This window comes from Acanthochromis polyacanthus, chromosome 6 (genome assembly GCF_021347895.1).
Source record: "Acanthochromis polyacanthus isolate Apoly-LR-REF ecotype Palm Island chromosome 6, KAUST_Apoly_ChrSc, whole genome shotgun sequence".
Lineage (NCBI taxonomy): Eukaryota > Metazoa > Chordata > Actinopteri > Pomacentridae > Acanthochromis > Acanthochromis polyacanthus.
The window spans coordinates 37,928,981-37,948,338 of record NC_067118.1 but is presented as its reverse complement, the minus strand read 5'-3'; the positions used below and the strand labels follow the sequence as shown (position 1 = coordinate 37,948,338).

At 40.0% G+C, this 19,358-nt stretch overlaps 1 protein-coding gene across 2 annotated transcripts in view; it reads left to right on the top strand.

Annotated features, from left to right (window-relative positions):
* Positions 1 to 19,358, top strand: part of dip2ba (disco-interacting protein 2 homolog Ba) — a 58,070-nt gene that overhangs the window by 630 nt on the left and 38,082 nt on the right. The gene's annotated exons all lie outside the window — the stretch shown is intronic.

The following is a 19,358-nucleotide window of genomic DNA, read 5'->3' as shown; positions in this document are numbered from 1 at the left end:
GAGTGTGACAGTGTGACTGTCTGACAGGCTGGCATCGCCTCAGGCAAGGTCCGGCTAACAGGGCTTGACCATTTCTCCTGTCATCTTTGTTACACTCCCTCGTATGGGGGCTGATTTACCACGGATGGGTATCATTAGAAACCCATGACATGGTGTCTGTGTTCAGGTTTGAGCAGGAAACACGTTGTATCGCTGTAAAGCTGTGAGTCAGTGTGGCTCGTGTTGAAATGCAATGAGCAGGCCTGTAGTCATCATCTGCTCTGGTGTCATAGGAAGATACTGTCTGATATGAATGAGTGTCAGTAATTAACACACAGCTGGGCATGACCTCACTGACATTCACGGGAGCAGTCAACAAAATGTGTGCACAACCTTCTACACTTGTGTAAACCTGCCATTACTAAAATGATAGGTTCCCCTACCTGTTCTCCTCGTCCACCCTCAATCTTGTGGTCAGCTAATTGTGTGAGCTCTTTGGCAGGTGTATGTCTGTGTGCTCTCATGGACATGGCTGTTGGCATGTCCTTTACTCATATGTGGAACAATTAATTCATGCAAGGCATAGTCCAATTGAGCCCCTCCCCCAGAGCAGCTGTTAGCCCCTTTACACCACCAATGACACGCTGTTACACATCCCTGACAGTTCCCCCCTCCACTGCTTTATAGCACCCAGACTACATACGTGCATCTGAATCCAGTCATCCTGAGCAGTGCCCACTCACTGCAAGCTGATCCATGGTGTTAGCAACATTATTTTATAGCTGAGAGATGTTATTTTGATGACCAGCATCTGATGAATCCTCCCATTAATTGCTCATACCAGCACGATTGTGGATTTTGTAGTGACAATTTCAATCATTCCTTTAATCAAGCTTTAAAAAATAACCAACGATGTTTGACTGTTAAAGTATTTGCAACAGAAGTACAATTAAAAGAATGTTCCTTTAGCTATGAGAATGTTAATAATACCTGTTTTGGTTCATATCAGAGAGTACTGAACAGACACAATGTCAAATATATAATTGAGGAACTTTTGAAGTCCATGAAATATATCTTGCAGACATGTTTTTTATGTTCATTATGATCATGTATTTACAAATTACACAATTATTTATTATGGAAACAATCACTTATTAATAACAAATGACTGGATATCACTAAAATGTCAACTAAATAACCGTCCCAATTTAATGATAACCACCTTCTAATTAGCTAAACAATAATAAAATGAGCTTATTCAAAATTATTTTGATTGTGTTCTTTTTATTAAGTTGAGATAATCATGACAGATATTTCTTTTTTTGGTAATACGTCAAATTTTATATGGAAAATAACTAATTCTATCTGTGCCTGAGAAATCACTTTCAACTAAGTTCCCCATTACAAAAACACCTCAAGGAAATATGTTAATTCCAGATCACATGACCTGCTCCACATGATGTCATTTCCTCCTGAAGAAAAGACTCCAAGGCTTTCTGAGTTATTTCATATAAAGTAGTGTGTGAGTCCAGTGTGGATTTATGGCATGTCAACAGGTTTACTACAATATCTTTATAAATAACTTTCAATTTCAATTTTACTCAATTGTATATATAATATTTAGGAGAATCTTTGTGTTAAAATGCCATGTGGTGTTTGGTTATAGGTGGCCATGTTGATTTTCGGCCTGCTAGCAGCAAAAATGTCGAGTATGATACCGGTCAATTACGTCACAAAAAGTCGCGCAATAAAATATTGACCTCATTGATATTATTGCACCTGCAGATGTTTTAAGAGCTGTCTTACGTCTAAGGTGTTTTCCGTCTAAGATTAATGGTTAATCAATGATTGCTGATTAATTCTGGCATAAATAAACTGCTGTATAGTGTGTTAAACTGACTTGCTAAAGAATTCCACCAGTTGTACTAGTTTGGGTTGTTTTGTCCAATCAGTCACAAATGGTTTATACCTACATTACAGTTTTACCATGTTATATTTTTGGTAATTTATGGAGAGATTGACGAGAACATATATAACCTCTGAAGAAAATAATGCCTACCGTGATTGTGTCATCCTGTTTATACTGTGGTGACTATCCTTTTTGCATTTTAGGATGTATTTTAAATGATGTTACAAATGAGTGGCAGGCACTGTTTTATGACAATATTATCACTTATATATGATTGTTGCTTCAGTGTGATTGTTAGACATTTAATTTGCTGGATTAGACAAAAACAAAAGTCTCTTTCTGATTATGTTATTCATTATTGGCATATACATTTGAAATTCATTACACCACAATCTATACTTAAATGGATTTTATTTATGATTTAAATACCATTACCATGAATTACAAATACCATGGTGTAGCCTTTTGTCCATAATGCACCCCATAGTCCTGCTCTGTTCAATGATTAAACCCCTGATAACTCATCTCTATCAAAGTTACCTTTTTTGAGCAGGATGTGGGGTCAGGTGTGGGATATACAATGCAGAGCTTGCATATGTTATCGCATATTCTGTATTTTGTATTCTGTGTCATCTCGCGTTTTAGCTCTTCAGACCAAACGAGGGGCTTATTGTTCGTAACAGTTCGAAAATGTTTGCTCTGTTGAAGGAACCAATAAAGTGTAAATTGAAAAAAAAGAAGTTACCTTTTTAAATTATAGGTCATTTAAATGCCATTTTTTCCCCAATGAAAGCAATTCATTTCTGCCCTAAAATTGTTTAGATGTAACTACATTACACACATCGGCAGCCACCCGGCCATTCGGGTGGTGTTTACAAACACGAATGGAGGAGCCGAAGTGAGCCGAAGAACACGGCGGGATGAGCCGAAATGGGCCGAAGGCGCAGGGAAGACAGTAACGCTGCATATTCTTTCCGCCCGGTGACGTCCGATGGCGGCGGGGGGTGGGGGTGGGGGGCGCGAATATTCGGATACCAAAATTAATATCCGGATAGTGCCGTAGCGAACGAATATCCGGATATTCGGGTCCAGCCCTACTTCATAATGTATCATAATGTGTTTGAAGTTGTCTTGCTAAACTCCTGAAACTTTCTTGTGGTGATCTTTTCCGGTTCTCAGCATGTTGCGTTTATTTTTGGTCAGTTACACATCGTACCATAGTGTCATGCTTTGAATACTCTTCCTCATTGTTGCATTTAAGTTCCTGTAAAAATGTGAGATTTCAGAGGTGGTTGCTGAACAGTAGCATTTTACCACCAAATTCTAATTATTTCTGGTGTTGATTTTCCTTTACTGTGTCCTCAACACATGGGTCAATATAGAATTGCTGGACTTTTGTCACATAGCTGACTGGTATCCGAGTAGGCATTTTCGCTGCTTGCAGGCCAAAAATCAACATGGCCGCCATAACCAAACACCACATGGCATTTTTACAAAAAGATTCTTCTAAATATTATATATGCAATTGAATAAAATTGAAATTGAAAGTTATTGATAAATATATTGTAGTAAACCTGTTGACATGCCATAAATCCACACTGGACTCACACACTACTTTATATGAAATAACTCAGAAAGCCTTGGAGTCTTTTCTTCAGGGGGAAATGACATCATGTGGAGCAGGTCATGTGATCTGGAATTAACACACTTCCTTGAGAGGTGTTTTTGTAATGGATAACTTCTCGGACACAGATACAATTTGTTATCTTCCATATAAAATTTGATATTGCCAAAAAAAAATATCTGTCATGATCTCAACTGAATAAAACGAACACAATCAAAACAATTTTTGAATGATCTCATTTTATTATTGTTTAGCTAATTAGAAGGTGGTTGTTATTAATTTGGGACAGTTTTTAGTTGACATTTTAGTGATATCCAGTCATTTGTTATTAATAAGTGATTGTTTCCATAATAAATAATTATAGAGTTTGTAAAAACATGATGATGAACATAATAGCATTACTTTTAGTAAAAATGTATGCAAGATGTATCCCATGGACTTCAGAAGTCCCTCAGTTATATACTGACATGTTTGACTTTGTAGCTTGTAAATTCAGTGCTTTTCAGGCTACATCTCTCAAGCTATGGATGTGATGGGAAAAGTGGGAATAAATATAGTCCCAATCAGCCTTGCTAGCTTAATATCTTAACGTTTGAAGTGTTTTAGTTTCTTGTATGCATAAACTATTTTATGACTGGATGCAGGCCTAATGTTGCTGCATCACAGGCCATTTTTCTTAACTCCATAACAAGCCTTCATCTAAACCAAGTGGAAATGCCTGTTCCTGCGTTGCTCGGATAAGAACACAGGCCTGCCAAATGGCCTCTTAAAAAACAACTCAGTTCTGCTCGCCCCCTGTGACCATGGGGACACAATGAGGACCATTCAGCTGGTCTGAGCCGCCGTGGCCAGGAGCTCTGCTGCCATTAAGGCCATTCAGCTGAACCCAGTCTTTGTGTGCATGTTGGTATGAGCTGCCTCCATATGAAGAGCAGGGAGGGGTCGCTGACTGGTCATACTTGAGAAGATGACGTACAGGGTTTAGATCCGCTGGGAGTGGCTCACCCTGCCATCCCTCAGCCTTCCAGGGGTATAAGGTTGTGTCTGGGTCTTCCCTGTAACATCCCACCCAGCTGATGTCTCCCACCATCTGTCAAAGGAGTCCAGTGATGCTGACACAAGCAAAATTCTGCAAGTTTTTTATCTGAATTTGCAGCTGGTGGTCCAGGCCAAGGGTCTGCTTTGACCTTATAGTACAACTTGAAATGATTGGCATTTCCTCCCAGTGTTCAGACCTTTGAAAGTCAAGAGAGAACACTTTTTTTTTTGTGCCTGGAGTGCACATGCTCGTTCATATGTGCGTGGAGTAAGTGCGTCTCTGATCCGTTAGTGGAGACTGAGAGTCCAGAGGACGGCCGGGTGCTTCGTTTCTAGGCCAATCATTCAGATGCAGCAGAAGTAGGCTGTGTTCATTTGTATATTAGGGAAACTCAGCAGAAGATGACAGCGCTAGTATGGACCCAGTCTTCATCTCTTGCCTCTGTATCATTTATGAATGGGAAATACAGCAAGCGGTTGTTTTTGTCAGACAAAGTGCCTAGTTTGAGACACGTGATGCACACTTCCTCAAACTCATTAAGTGCGTGTGGTGTAGAGCTGTTGTTTTTAAGGTGGAGGGCAGGACTGGCACAAAAAGAGGAATAAAGGCCTCGTACACTGATTGTGAAGATGAAATCCCTACACGAATGCAGATGTTTTCACAACTGTTGACTCCTACTGGCATGTTACTACATGTCTTGTTCACTTTTATTGCAAATAGCAGTGGGAACTATGCTAAATTGATCTTGTGGTAATTATCACAGCGTTATCTCTTCAGTAGGCTAATAATATTTATATTTACAGTCTGTCACAAGCCCATTAACATGGTATTTTCTGCATTTATTGTACCGTGATTTGCCACGACAAACAGGAGATAGGAGGTAATGACATGCACCAAATGTTCTCAGTTGAAGCAAACTGGGAACGTTGCAATTACAGACTTACTGGAGTCCGTCTCGTGATTCTATTTAAAGAAGTATATGAGGAATGTTAAAAAGTTAAACTCACGCTTATCCCATTGAGTCAGGATGGTTTCCCAGTGTTTTTATAGATCACAATCCTATAATTTTCCAAAGATGTATGTTCCTAGATTTCACTGACAGATTGTCTGTGGCAGATTTTGGTCGAATTTACCCTATTTTTCATTTGGCAACTGTGAACCATGAGCATTTTGTGACAATGTGATTATAAAGAGGGATGGTAGACAATAAAAAAAGATTTATAGCCCAGCCCTGCTCACAAGACAACTTGGAACGGTTTCACTTTATTTCTCACCACATTTGAATGAGCTGTGAGCCGTGCCTGTGAAGTTTTCCCATCATCCCCTGTTTTGTGTCTAGATATTTCGGTAGAGATTGCAGAAGTTTATGCTGCTGTTTGCGTTTATGTAAAACAATCAATAGGTCAGAATCCAAAAAGTAGAAATCAGCTTCTTCATAGCGTCAGAGTTGGTGTTGTGAAAAATATTTGAAATGGTTTCGGTCTCATTTCCTTCAGTATCGATACACCAACAATAATGAATCTCTGTAGAGCAAGTATGCGTATACCCTGTGAGAATAATAATTACTTCCATTTGATTTATTTAGCATTTCGTAACTTGCACTTAAGGGACTTAAAAATGACACAGGGTCAGTGGGAGCTTAAAATCCTGCGAAAGATAAACATTTTATTACTTGAAAACACATTTAAGTGCACTGTTTTATCGTTACTTTGCACTTTTTTGCAATTGTGTGACAATCTCATAGGCCTTAAAACAAGTGCACTACCTCAGGAAGTATGAATTAATGTGGAAATGTACTTAGATGTCATGTTATAGTTCAAAATCTACAAATTAATGCAGTCACTGTCATAGCATTTTTCCTTCTGGTGTTAGAAAATTGTATTTTATGTTTTTTTTAAGGTGTTTTATTAGAGTTTTAGTATCATGACTAGACTGTTCAGGGCCAAGGCCTGAGGGCCAGCAGATGGCTGGGTCCTTTTGGCAAAAGTCTTTCATAATGTGTTTGTGTGTGTGTGTAGTATGACTGCACATGCAAGCGTTGTGTGCGTCAACCATAACACTGCTTCTGTGAATAGTTAATAATGGCTGTAGTCCCTTGTCCTCCTCCAGGCCTGCGGTAGGCTGAATTATTCACATGCTCTCATTAAATACCAGGACACCCTCGCATGGTGGTGTGGGTGGGTGTGTTGGTGTGTGTGGTTAGTGAGCGTGACTTCTTTACACTCCCCAGGTACAAGCTGAGGCGTGCCAAAAAAAAAAAAAAAAAACCTGACTTCTTTGAGTTTGTGCCAGGAGCTATATTGACATCCTACTCATCATCTCTGAAGACCTCTGCACATCTCTGATGTGTAAGACTTGCTTTTTACAGGAGATGCTTAACTTGTTGAGCGTGCTCCCGTTTGATGTCTCGTAGGGCCTGGCAGTATCAGTCAGTCTTTCAGTAAGAAGTTATTTACTTTATGAAGCTTCACGACTGATCAGCTGATGATAGGACAGAACAAGTGTAGATTGTAATGGGATCAAATTAAGCAAGTTTGAGAAAACTAGTTAGAATTTACAAGAGTTAACGCTTTGCAGAAACAGTTTACACCCATGTCCATCCAGACTCATGTCATATATGTAGTGAAGTCTTTGAAGGAATCTAGTAGGTGGTTCACTCACCAAATCAGTGTCTGACAACATGTGCAGGTTTCTGCAGGTCATTACAAAGCATCAATAGTCATTAAATTGATTTTGCAAAAATCAAGGCCTTAGATGGCATTAAAAATCATAAAATTTGATTCTTAGTGGCATTAAAAATTCTTTCTGCCGTTTTGAAGAAAAAAATTGATAATGTTAATATAATAATATATAATTATAGATTCGTCAGATTTGTGCATCTGCATAAACATGCTGAAAACATTGCGATAATTGCTCCAGCCGGTCAGATACAGTTGCCAAAAACTGCATGTTTGGAAAGTGGAGGAGAACTGGGAAATGGGAAAATGCGAATTCCAGCAAAAGTAGCTAGAAAACGTGGAATTCAGAGAATGACTGCAGCCCGTGGGTGGTCAGGGGTGGTTTCTGGATTCAGAAATGGTGAAATGAAGGGACAGTATCCATATAAAAATCATCTTTAACAAAAAAACAAACCTGTGTAATTTGTTGAGTTCACGGTCACGCCATTAAAATTTTTACAGTGTAACATTAAAATGCCATTAAAAACATTAAATTTGACTTGCTGAATTCTGCAGAAACCCTGATGTGAAATATGGGTGCAATCCCCCTTTTATTCTCGAGTTATTGTGGTGAAGAACAACAATGAAACAGTTTCTTCAGAATGTTATATTGTCATGATGAAGCTGACCTGTGATCTTTTGTATATAAGGTGCTGTCGCATCATTCCATATTTTGTTCTAGTAGACATACACAGGGCTGCACAGTGGTGTGGTGGTTAGCATTTCGCCTTGCATCTAGAAGACCCCCGGTTCACGTTACTGGCCTTCCTGGAATCTTCTCCCGGGAGTTTGCATGTTCTCCCTGTGCATGCGTGGGTTTTCTCCTGGTGCTCTGGCTTCCTCCCACAGTCCAAAAACATGCTGAGGTTAATTGATAAGTCTAAATTGCCCGTAGGTGTGAATGTGAGTGTGATTGTTTGTCTTTATATGTAGGCCTGCGACAGACTGATGACCTGTCCAGGTGTCCTCTGCCTTCACTCCAAGTCAGCTGGGATAGGCTCAGCCCCGCGTGACCCTAATGAGGATTATGTGGTGTATAGAGAATGGATGGATGGATAGACATGCATATGAATTTTTTTCATAATTTGTGTATGCATTTTTGAGTTATGGCCAAAATTGTGCTTTGTGAGAGCACGATGAGCTTTGACCACCAAAATCTTCTGCAGAATCTGAGTGGAAATTAGTGCCAGATTTGAAAAATTTCCTCAAAGTAATCAAGAGATGAGTGGCAGAGATATAGAAAGACAGAACATGGAAATAAAATGAAGAAGAATAACATTTACCAACACTGATGCCATATGTCATCAAAAGCCAGGGAGATTTGAAGTTTCCGTTTAAGATTTCAACACTTTAAGCTGTTCTCAGATCGTCAGACAGATTGTTCCAGCTTCTTGAAGCATCAAAGGTAAAAGCGGCGTCGCCCAAGTCCTGAACTAAAAGACTCGTGCCAAAGTACCTGAGGGGCCATGCTGGTTCACACATTGTAAACATGCGAGACATGATGCTATTGCAAGACTATTAACTGCTTTAAAAACAAGTGAACTATTGCAGTATCAGTCCACAAACAGCTGATGTGTGGTCACATTGAATTACTGGATTCAGGCTGTGATACTCTGAGAGAACGTATAGAAGCCATGAAATAGTGGAATAGTTGCACTCTTGTTGTGCAGAGTGGGCTGTCGGAGCTGAGTTAGCAAGCATCCACTCCTCTGAAGTGTCCTTCAGCAGGACAGGATGTCGTCTGCAGAGCACGAGAAAAGGTTCACAATACACTTCACATCCACCGATTGACGTGATACGTGGCCTATTTATGAATCTCACGTTAAATTAACAGTGTTTTAGAAATAGGACGTGTTTACAGACCAGACAAGCCTGCACCCCTTGTTGTTGTAAATCCGTGAGTCACTGCAATTAGGCGTGTCCTCTTCTCCAGGGCACATCCATCCACCACAAAGTGACAGAACCTGTTTTAGCCTCTGGGTGTAAAGGTGTGACACAAACTGTGACTCATCATAAGGGAAAATGAATGGGGATTTATAGCAGGAGTGCAACAATATAAGGAAAATGTGCGATAACATTGCTCAATATTGTATCAGCGGTATGACTTGTGCAATATAAACAAATCTCAAGTGTATTCATTCTACCATTCCCAAGTTGTTCTGCTGTAATGAGTGCACTGCTGACGTAGACCATAAACATCGAACAAAGATAGCAGATATATTATTTTGAACATGCTTTTATTGAACAAGCTGTGCATGAATGCCCAACCAATTTAGCAGCCCATTGGTTTAAATAAGACATTTCCCCTGCTTCCTTTAAAGTGTTTTCTTCTAAACTCAACAAAATCATCTTTTGGCATTTTCTTTGCTTTTCTCTGCCGACTCCCTCATCATGCTAGAAAAACTTGTGGCCTGTATCAAATTTACACCAAGTAATCTGTGAGTAGCTGGAGGCTACCTGGGTGCTTGTTTATCGTGGTGACGATGGAACTGTGATTCTTCGTTTATAGCACTAATTTACGGTATCCGAGGTTTCACACAGTCTGCACGACACCCACCGTCATTCACCACTTGACAAACCTGCCATCTCAACTAGACTGAAGGTGACAACCAGGCACCTCTCTGTGCTTTTGCGCCCCGCAGCCATTTAGTCACGGGCCCAGATTCTGACACACCAGACAACGCTGACTGATGAACACTCTGATCTGTAGCTCTTTAGCTAAAACATGAGGTCATTAGTTGCAACAGAAAAATCAAGCTGACGTTTTGTTTTTGATTTTTCTTGGGTTGGTGGTTTTGGTTTGGGGGTGGATGCAGAGCCCCTTCAATGTATCACTAGTCTATATCCACTGCCCAGGAGGCCACGTGACTGTGCTAATGCTCAAGAATGCTCTTGTGAATATAAATAGACCTAGCTGGCAAGACAAATTCGCTTTCATGCCTGAGGAGGAGAAAACAAGCATCTCTTTGACACAAAAGCTTCGCCATTATTGCAGCGGAGGCCACCCTCTCGAAGTCCTCAGGAGTCAGTCCTAATTGTTTGTACGTCTGTCTTGCTGAGGCTAATGTTCCTGGCTAGTAGACAGCAGCCAGTGGCAAACACATCCACGACCAACCAAGTGGCTGGTTGACTGTTGCATGTGGGTCACTGGTGCACCCAGGGGTTGCGTGTGAAATACTGCAGCCTGTTTGGAACTGCCCCTCTTAAGCCAATCAGCCTGCTGTCTAACGCCCTGAGAAAGTTGTAATAAGTGTGCTAATTGCTGAAGCATCTGACCAGTGGTTTTAGATGTTTTTTTTATCAGGTTCCATACAGTTGATATGTATCTAGCAATACTGCTGACCACCTGAATGAATGAGCTTCTAGACTGATTTCATACCTTGCAGGCAGATGTCAGCTTCACTTCATGCATGTATGCCACAAGAATCAGCGTAAACGCTTGATGATCTGTCGATGCAATGATGTGCATCTGACCTGCATACATCAGATGTCAAAGCTGTGGAGACATCATTAAGGAATAGTTTTCATTCACATTCTGTGTTTGTTGGTCAACTGTCTGTACATATGTGTGTGCATCATTAGGTATCCATTTACACCAAGGGATAATGGTGACTTTGCATACTTTATTACTTTGCAATTTTTTTTTTTACAACAGCTGTGAAACACTCACAGCTCTAAATTGACAATAAAAATTAGCTTTCAGGCTGTTTTGCAATTCGCATATCTTAGTCCGGTGAGGAAATTAGCACGCAGGTCCACAGCAGACTGTATTCACTCTCATCATTTTTAGGTTATGTAGCTAGTTGGTTAGTTAGCTTCTCAATGATTGCAGTTTGAATGGTTATAACTGTCCAGACTTGCCAGTGTGGGCATTAGTGTTGTCATGATACCAAAACGTACATGCCAAAATATGTCAACACCAATACCGAAACGATTCCACACAAAAAACAGAATACATTTTTGACAATGTAAATGCAAAGCAGTGGAGAATGTGAAATGAAACCATAGAACAACAGGATAGAATCACTGTACTGTGATGTGAACTAGAGGAACTCTCCAATGAGATTAACTCTTTACATATTCATGTATTCACTGTTGCTTATAAATGGTTAACTCCTTGTAGAGTTAAGTGCAGCAGTACTTTGGTGAACATTTTCTTCAGCCAATTTCATGCTTCCTCCAATTCAGTTGATCATTGTAACAGGTATTTATCTTTATCTTGTGAAACCCTGACTTTTAGCAGCCAAGGAGCTATGGTTAAGTTAATGTTAGCAGTATGAAGGCTGAGTTGAATATAAAGATGTTTGTCACATTATATGTTAGCTGGAAAGAAGTTAAAGAGTTAGGTGCTTTTGGCTAATGATTTTGCCTGTCAAATGGTGAAAAAGCTGTTGATGGTCATCATCAGTGATTGGGTTGAAGCCATTTCTAGTGACTATGAAAGCTCCAGAGAGAAAGAAGCATTTTGGCATGACCACTAAAACTACAGTGTTCTGCTGTGGCACATGGATGTTAATCAATGGAAGTGCAGGTCTTAGTACAACACAGCTGATTGATTAATGTATTGATACTGAGATGATGGGATTTAACATTGTTTTTAACACCAGAATATGGCCATAGTTTTCTAGTACTGGTGTGCAATGCAACACTAGTAGACATGGTGTTAAAATGGGGTTGTCCATTTCCCCAGTGACCAGATGTAAGGCTTTGAGGCTAAAGGGACGTTTCTGATATATCTTCAGACATGTTTTCTTCCCAGAAGTATTAAAATAATGTTACCAGTAAAATATCAGAGTGGGCTCCATATTATTGTTGACTGTAAAAAGTGACAAAGGGTTGGTAATGGCTCATGAAACATCCAGAACTCTACCCATAAACCTGGTGTCTGTTGTAATCTGTGCCGTTTTTTTCTCTGCCGCACTAACTCTCAGCTGATCCACAGCTGATCATCACTGCCTTTTAAGAGAGTGTGAGGAACGTGAGTTGTTGTTTTTTTTTCATAGCAGCTGGTCAGTTTCTATATATGAAACTCAGGCCTGCGTCACAGGAAGGGCTGATGGGAAACCAGAGATCAGGGGAAAAGCAGTCCTGCTGTAAATGTACAATGAAAGTTTCCAAAAGGTCAAACGCTGAGTCGGTCATTGGGCCATTTTTTTTGTTTTGTTTTCTCTTTCTTTTGGACTTGTGCCTTTCATTTCAATAGTTCCCTTCCTAATTCCCTTGTGCAGAGCCTAACAGTTATCAGAAATTCCCAGTGAGTAGAGGTCCTCAGGAAAGTCCTTCAACTAGCCGATGTATATCTCCCCTCTTGGCCCCTCAGAGCTCATTGTGCTAGAGCTCGGCTTTTAGTCTTGGACCCCTTTAATTCAACTCCCCAGAGAAGGAGGTGAAACAAAGGCCTTGAAAACACGTAGAATGGCTGTGGCTTCAGCCTCCTAATCCCTTCCTGTCAATAGTGCTGGTCTCTATGCAAGTCCTTATATTACGTGTTGATTAACTTCAATGGAAGCCTTAGATTAATATGTTTGACGCACGGTTGAATCAGCTACAGCTCTGGCAGCCTTAGTCATTTCCTAGAGATGAGTTAAAATTGGTTGTTTGCCTGTAAGCGTGATCTGTGTCGTTATGTTGAGTGTTAGACTGCCTTTTGTGATGTTCCTGTTGAGACTTTGAGGGTTTCTTGAAAGGTATGCCACATGTCACTGTGAGTAGTGTCAGCATATCAACGCACAGGATTTTTCACACTCTTCTATCAGTAGGAGGGCCCCGCTCTGAATTATGTTTGTGTGGTGTGTTACATACACCCACACCCAATGACAACACACTGATGACAGTTGTCTGGCTGTTATCAAACTCACTTGGCTGTGATTGCGAGACTTAACGCTGTATTCCAGGAATATCTAATAAAACTTCTCCTCATACTGTGTGCACACGTGTTGTTATGAACATCTTGAGTCATGTTAGGTAGATGGTGAATTTTTGCCAGATGTGTGGTGTCATCTAGGGAGAACATCACGTCTGCCTCCTTATAACTACCAACTGTATCTGTACTGATGGATATGTTGAAATTTTCATTACGGCATTGAGGACATTTTCCAAAATCAGTCATACTAACGTGCCAAAACCACAAAAAAACTCACTAGGTTATCTTAGATTTGCCCTGTATTTGTATCTTGAGCCAGCTTTAAGCCATTTTGAAATATTGTTTATTCTGGTAGGCTACAAAAATAACACAACAATCATTCACCAGGGTTTTAGAGTAGTTTTTACAGCACAAAGTTAGACTGATGTTTTCTAATATATCCACTTCGCAGAGGGCTTTTGAAATAAGCTGTTTTTGGTGACTAACCTCTGGGATTGTAGTTTTGAAATATCATTAAGTGTATCAGAGTCATACTGGTTTCTTTTACTGCACTTTCATCTAATCCCTCAGCAGCCTGTGCGGTAATGAATGGCTTGCTGCTGTCAGCGCCTCGCAGCCACTCCCTTATGACCTCGCACCTTAAGCTTCACGTGAGGTGAAATGATTTGTTTGTGGATTTAAGATCATGACAGGCATTTCTACAACCTGTTTTTCACTACAGTGGCTTTTCTCATTTGCGCTTTCCTTTAATGTTGCACCTTGTTGAGCGTCTCCGCAGATCCAGAGTCGTCACTTTTAGAACCGCAATAGATTTCTCTCGTGATGACAGGCTGTTTAATGATTGCCAGTGGTGGGTGGTGTGAGGTCACGACCGTGAGCTGTCCAGAGAGCGGAACGTAGGCAATAAGGTCTGTGGTTTGAGTGTCCGCTGTAGACTCAACACCCAGAATGCAAGTGTTTTTCAGAGGCTGCTCATGACTTGTTATGAGCTCATAATATTGATTTAATGAACCAGCTGCCTGGCTAACATTACTCCATCTACATTAATGCCCTCCTTTAACCCAGGAACAATAAGGCACAGCCAAGAAGCAGCATAGATGTAGATGATCTAGAGATGGTAGCATCATGGGGAAAACACTGCAAAGCTAAGCTCAGTATATGTGACACATTTTTTCACTATATTCTCTTGTGTAGTCACTCACTACATGTTTGTGCTGGGACAATAGAAAACACACAGATGACACTTCAGTTAATGTACAAACCCCAGTGAAACTCCAGCCCTGCACTTGCGACCCCCGTATCTCTCAGCTACAACACTGCTGCAGTGAAACCCGAGACCTCTTATTCACTTTCACTGCTCAATACACTGTGTTACCCAGCAATGCTGAAGCATTAGTCTGTCATGCAGTCTGCTAGCCAGGATGACTCTGTCTAAATACGCTCCTTCTCGGTTTTTCTCTTCTTCACAGAGCACTGAATTAAGTCAGAGTCAAGCTACTGACCTGATTACATTCTCTTCATGGTTGAAATAAATTGGCCGGTGGCGAAGGTGACACAAGAACTCACACAGATCAATTTATACCGTGGAGCAGGTTTTTATGAGGTGATACTCATAATATTAATGTTGTATCAGTGTGATTGAAGTGTCTCGCTAAGCCAAAACAGCATGACAGAGAACCAGCACCCACAACACTAGTGCTCTGAGACCGAAGCAGCTTGATGGAATTCAGCCAGCCTTCATTTTATTGTTTGTAAATGTGCTTTTGCTACTGTGACATGACACAGTGTTCCCTGCAAAATGGCAGAAAGTGAAACATACTGTAGATGTTGCCACACAAGATTCTCTTGATAATTCTCTGCCTAACTTTTTATGTTTGGTGTCTAGTCTTATATGTTTTTAAGACAAAGCATGACATATGAAGTTGGATCTTATGGGTGAATTAGCTTAATGTGAAGACTAGAGGAAACACGGCAAACCTGACTTCCTGGAGTTTCTGCTGTTTCTCTGCTAGAAGTAATAGTGTCTGGCCCACTATTTGCCAAGAAATACTTACAGCTGGAAACTGTATTTAAAATTACAGCTAGATTTTTACAGTTAAGGATTGTGTCACGATTAAACAAATGACATGCAGCAGAGATTTTCTAATGATTTCTTTTTTTTTTCGCATTTTGCTCTTGTGGGCCACCTTAGATTAAAATCAGCTGTTTACTTTCGTCTTCACATGAAACCAACCTCACCTACCCACTTCCTGGTTCTGGCTACTTCATATAAAAACATGATAGTAGTAGCCATCTTCTTATCTATGTCACGCATTTTGACCTATCACATCAGGCTTAATCACTAACATTAATGATATTTCAGTCTCTTTGTCTCAGTTTGCCATTTAGTGAGCCAGCATCCACAGTAACAGTGACATCCTTTGTACATTAAATGCAGCCGTTAAAACCCGAGTGTAATTCATCTCATTCATTACGCTTAGTGACATGCCCGAGTGTCTGCTGTTGAAAGAGTTTATTAATAAAGGATAATAATGGTGCGATAGCCTCTGTTCAATAACATTTGCAGGTAATTATTCAGTCGTCCATTAGCTCTAGGTGACAGATAATCTCGACTGTAGAGGATACAGTTCATGGCAGCATAAAAAACTAATCTGACCAGAAATTAATCTGGGATTTGGCCTCTTGCTCCAGGTGGTCTCATTCATCTATGCAACTAATGCTACAAACACACACCTATTGCAGTTATAGGGCATTTTGAGTCAGCATTACTGCTTACTAACATATGGTTTCTCCTGGCAATGAGTCTGTGTTACTATATTTGATCAACATCTATGCACATTCCTGCCGTCTATATGAAAATCCTGTAAGTTGAGTAAATATATATTTTTAAAATTTTGAATCTCGCTTTTTATCATTTTGCCCAGTTTTGTTGAAAAAATGTTTTTCTCTGTTTTTTGTTCTTATAATTGTATTTTTTTTTTTTTTTTTTTTGCCACTGGCTGAAACTTGGAGGATGCCAGAAATTCCTCTGTGCAGGAAAAACCCTTTAACACACAACCCACTTGTGCTTATCTGACGTCAGTTTTCTGACTCTGCAATCGACTCTATCAGTGCTTCACCAGTCTTATCTCTTTGATGAAGTAATATGCCCCGAATTTATCTCCACAACGGCTTGTCTTTGCCAAGATTGTACAGCCTGCCCGTCATTGTCTCCGGGGAGGCATAGTGACCTAAATTAGTATGTGAAAGGATATTAACAGCAGCGTAAGTGAGCAGGGAGTGTCAAAAGTCAAAGATAAACTGAGTCTGTATTCAGTGAACCGGCCTGGCTTATGGAGAACAAAAAGGAAAATGTGCTCCCCTCATCACTGTGGCTTTCTCATACAGACAAAGGTATAAATGAGCTTTTAGTGCTGTAGCAATCCCCAGCTCACAACTCCACTGTACTCACACAGCTGGCTTAAGAGTGCTGGATCTGCCAATATAAAATGTACAATGTAATAGAAGTAATGGAGGAAGCAGAGCTATAATAGTCCCTCTGCACTCAAACAGAATGTGAATGCTTTAAAAGCTTGGAGGCAACATTAGTTTTATTTCTTCGGCAAAAATATCTTTCAGGATGCCAACCGGTCGGTCTGATTGTGTCTCAGCTGACGAGAAGGATTGTGGTGTCCACTTCATAGTAGAACCTGTCAAAATTTTTATCTGGACAATTGAGTTTAAGTGTTTTTGTTCCTACAGGAAGGTCTGATTTCATGAAGCGATTAGGTGCTTGACTCAGGCAGGGTTGAACTGGCCAGCACGTTTGTGTGTGCGTGGGTGTGTGTGTTCATATGTATACACGTGTTTCTTAGGTATTGTGTTTGGAAGGCTCTACAGATGAGGGAACGTGTGAGCGCCTCACATTCAGCCTACAAACACACTGATGTGCATTCATATTCACAGTAAGATTACACGTTCCAGATAGTGGTGGTGATACCCACTGTGTGATGTACGTACCAATCTTTATACGCCACAAAAACATTTTTATTATCAGTATGTTTCACGGTATCTGCTCATGTCAGGTTGTCTTGTCAACTTGCGTGACCTACTGTACATTTGAATGGTAATAGGAAATCATCCAGGGCTGTCACTGCTGGTAATGTCATCATTTATTGGAGTATTTCTGTGAAAAATCTCACTGCCACTAGAAACTGCCCCAAATCGTATCCCAAACATTCCTTTGAAATGAGGTTTTATGGAGTTTTGAAAGTAAATATTGCATTAGTTTTAATTTTCTTGACAGAATTAATCATATTTTCCATCTCTACATGCAGCAAGGCTTTAGTTAGACATCTTTAATCTTATTTGTTTATACATGTAGTTTGATTGGGCATTCCTATTAAGGTACTTTGGATTAGAATGCATTACGTTTGCCTCAGTTTTAATAAACTGGAAAATTAGTTCTTATTTCCTCTATCATTCATCACTGGAATCTCGTGCAGAAGAATCTTATATAGGATAACAATGATAAACGATATTTAACCATATTTCGAACACCCCAACTCAGTCCTGATTGAACAGGGCAGTTCGCTGTCAAGGCCTGCTGGTTCCGCCGAAGGAAAACCGGATCTAATCTCCAATTGAGATTCTGTCAGGAGACATTACACTCCCCCAGCGGTTTTGTCAGCTGGCCGGCAGATTTCTCCAGCCATCCAGAGATCGCTTCATCCTCCCTGTCTGCCTGAAAACCCCCACATGGGCTCGCTGAATCCCAGAGGAATTGCAGGCCTGCTTTTGGAGTGGAAAATATTAGTCCTGGAGGAGGGAGGTGTACGTCCAAATGTTTGAATCACTGTCCAGATATGAGCAAAATACCCCCAGAGTGAGAACTGATCGGTGCTGAGACCTACAAGCTGTGATTCAACTGCTGATATGACGAGAAAAAATCACATGCAAACTTCTAAATCTAAACAGTCCAAAGGGTGTGGGTGATTATTGGTTAAGGAACCTTAACCAACTTCATATAGAATGAAAAATGTCAAAAAAGAACCATAAGGCTTATTATTTATATTCATGTTTCACAATCGCTAAATAGAAAAAATGAGGATGAGAAAAAAATCTAGAAAGTATTGTAATTACAAGTAGTAATCAGGCTATTATTTGAGATATTTTTAGTTATCAACACATTTTTGCAAATTTTATTTTTAGTGTCTTCATCTTTTAATTATTTCCTCCCTAATCTGTCTAAAATTGTAAAAAAAAAAGTCCATTGTAAGTTCGTAAAGCCTAAGGCTGATATGTTTTTTCAGGTAAATACCGAAACCACTTACCAAGGAGGCTGATACCCAATATTGAGTCAAGCCAGTGGTATTTGTACAGCAAATTTAAAGTAACAGACAACGAGCCAAAGTGCATTCCAGTAGAAAAGTGAGATTATTAGTCATGATAGCAGTCAGATAGTGCTGTTTGTGACTGGTGATTACAGATAGAGGCAGCTGCATCAAAGCCATAGCAGCGAATTTTGAAAATAAGTTATGTTAACGGGAATTGATTACAAAAATGCAACGTTAACAATAATACAAAAAAGATGCTGAAAATCAGATCCCATAATCTGTAGTAGTCTGTAATACTTCAACGCCTCAGGATATTTAATTTGCCACTCTGAGCAATGAAAAGCACTAAATCATTGCTGTTTTACAACCTGGACAAAGAGATGTTTGACATTTTCTTGAAACTAAATGAAAACCCAGTTATTAAAATAGTTGCTCCTTCTTCTTGTGGCGTGTAATTGACTGATTGTGCCAGCTCTAGTCGACAGTATTAAATGAATGAGATGAATCTCATTCTACTGGACTGCTTTTCTCGTCTCACTGCGTCCTTTTTTTTTTTTTTTGAGCATGTGGAATGAAAGTAAGATTCTTAGATCTGCTTTGACTAATGACCAGGTGCCATTAAAAGGCCTTGGTGTCAGACTCATTCATTTGCATTTCCTGCCAACTGCTATTTACCCATGTTCTCAGCACAGTCTGTCCATTGTTTTTGTGTTTCTGCTCAGAGTCTCTATAAATAAGATCTTGTGGGTGACGTTAGTTCCTCCTCTCTCAGCCCCTGTGTTTATGTGTATTTACATGTAAATGTGCATACTGGGGCTGTTTGTGTGGGGGCTTTTCTTGGTGGTTATGCTGTGCTTCTTGTCCCTGTCACTTGCTCACCATGACCCTTTACAGAATAGCTTTTTGTTTTTT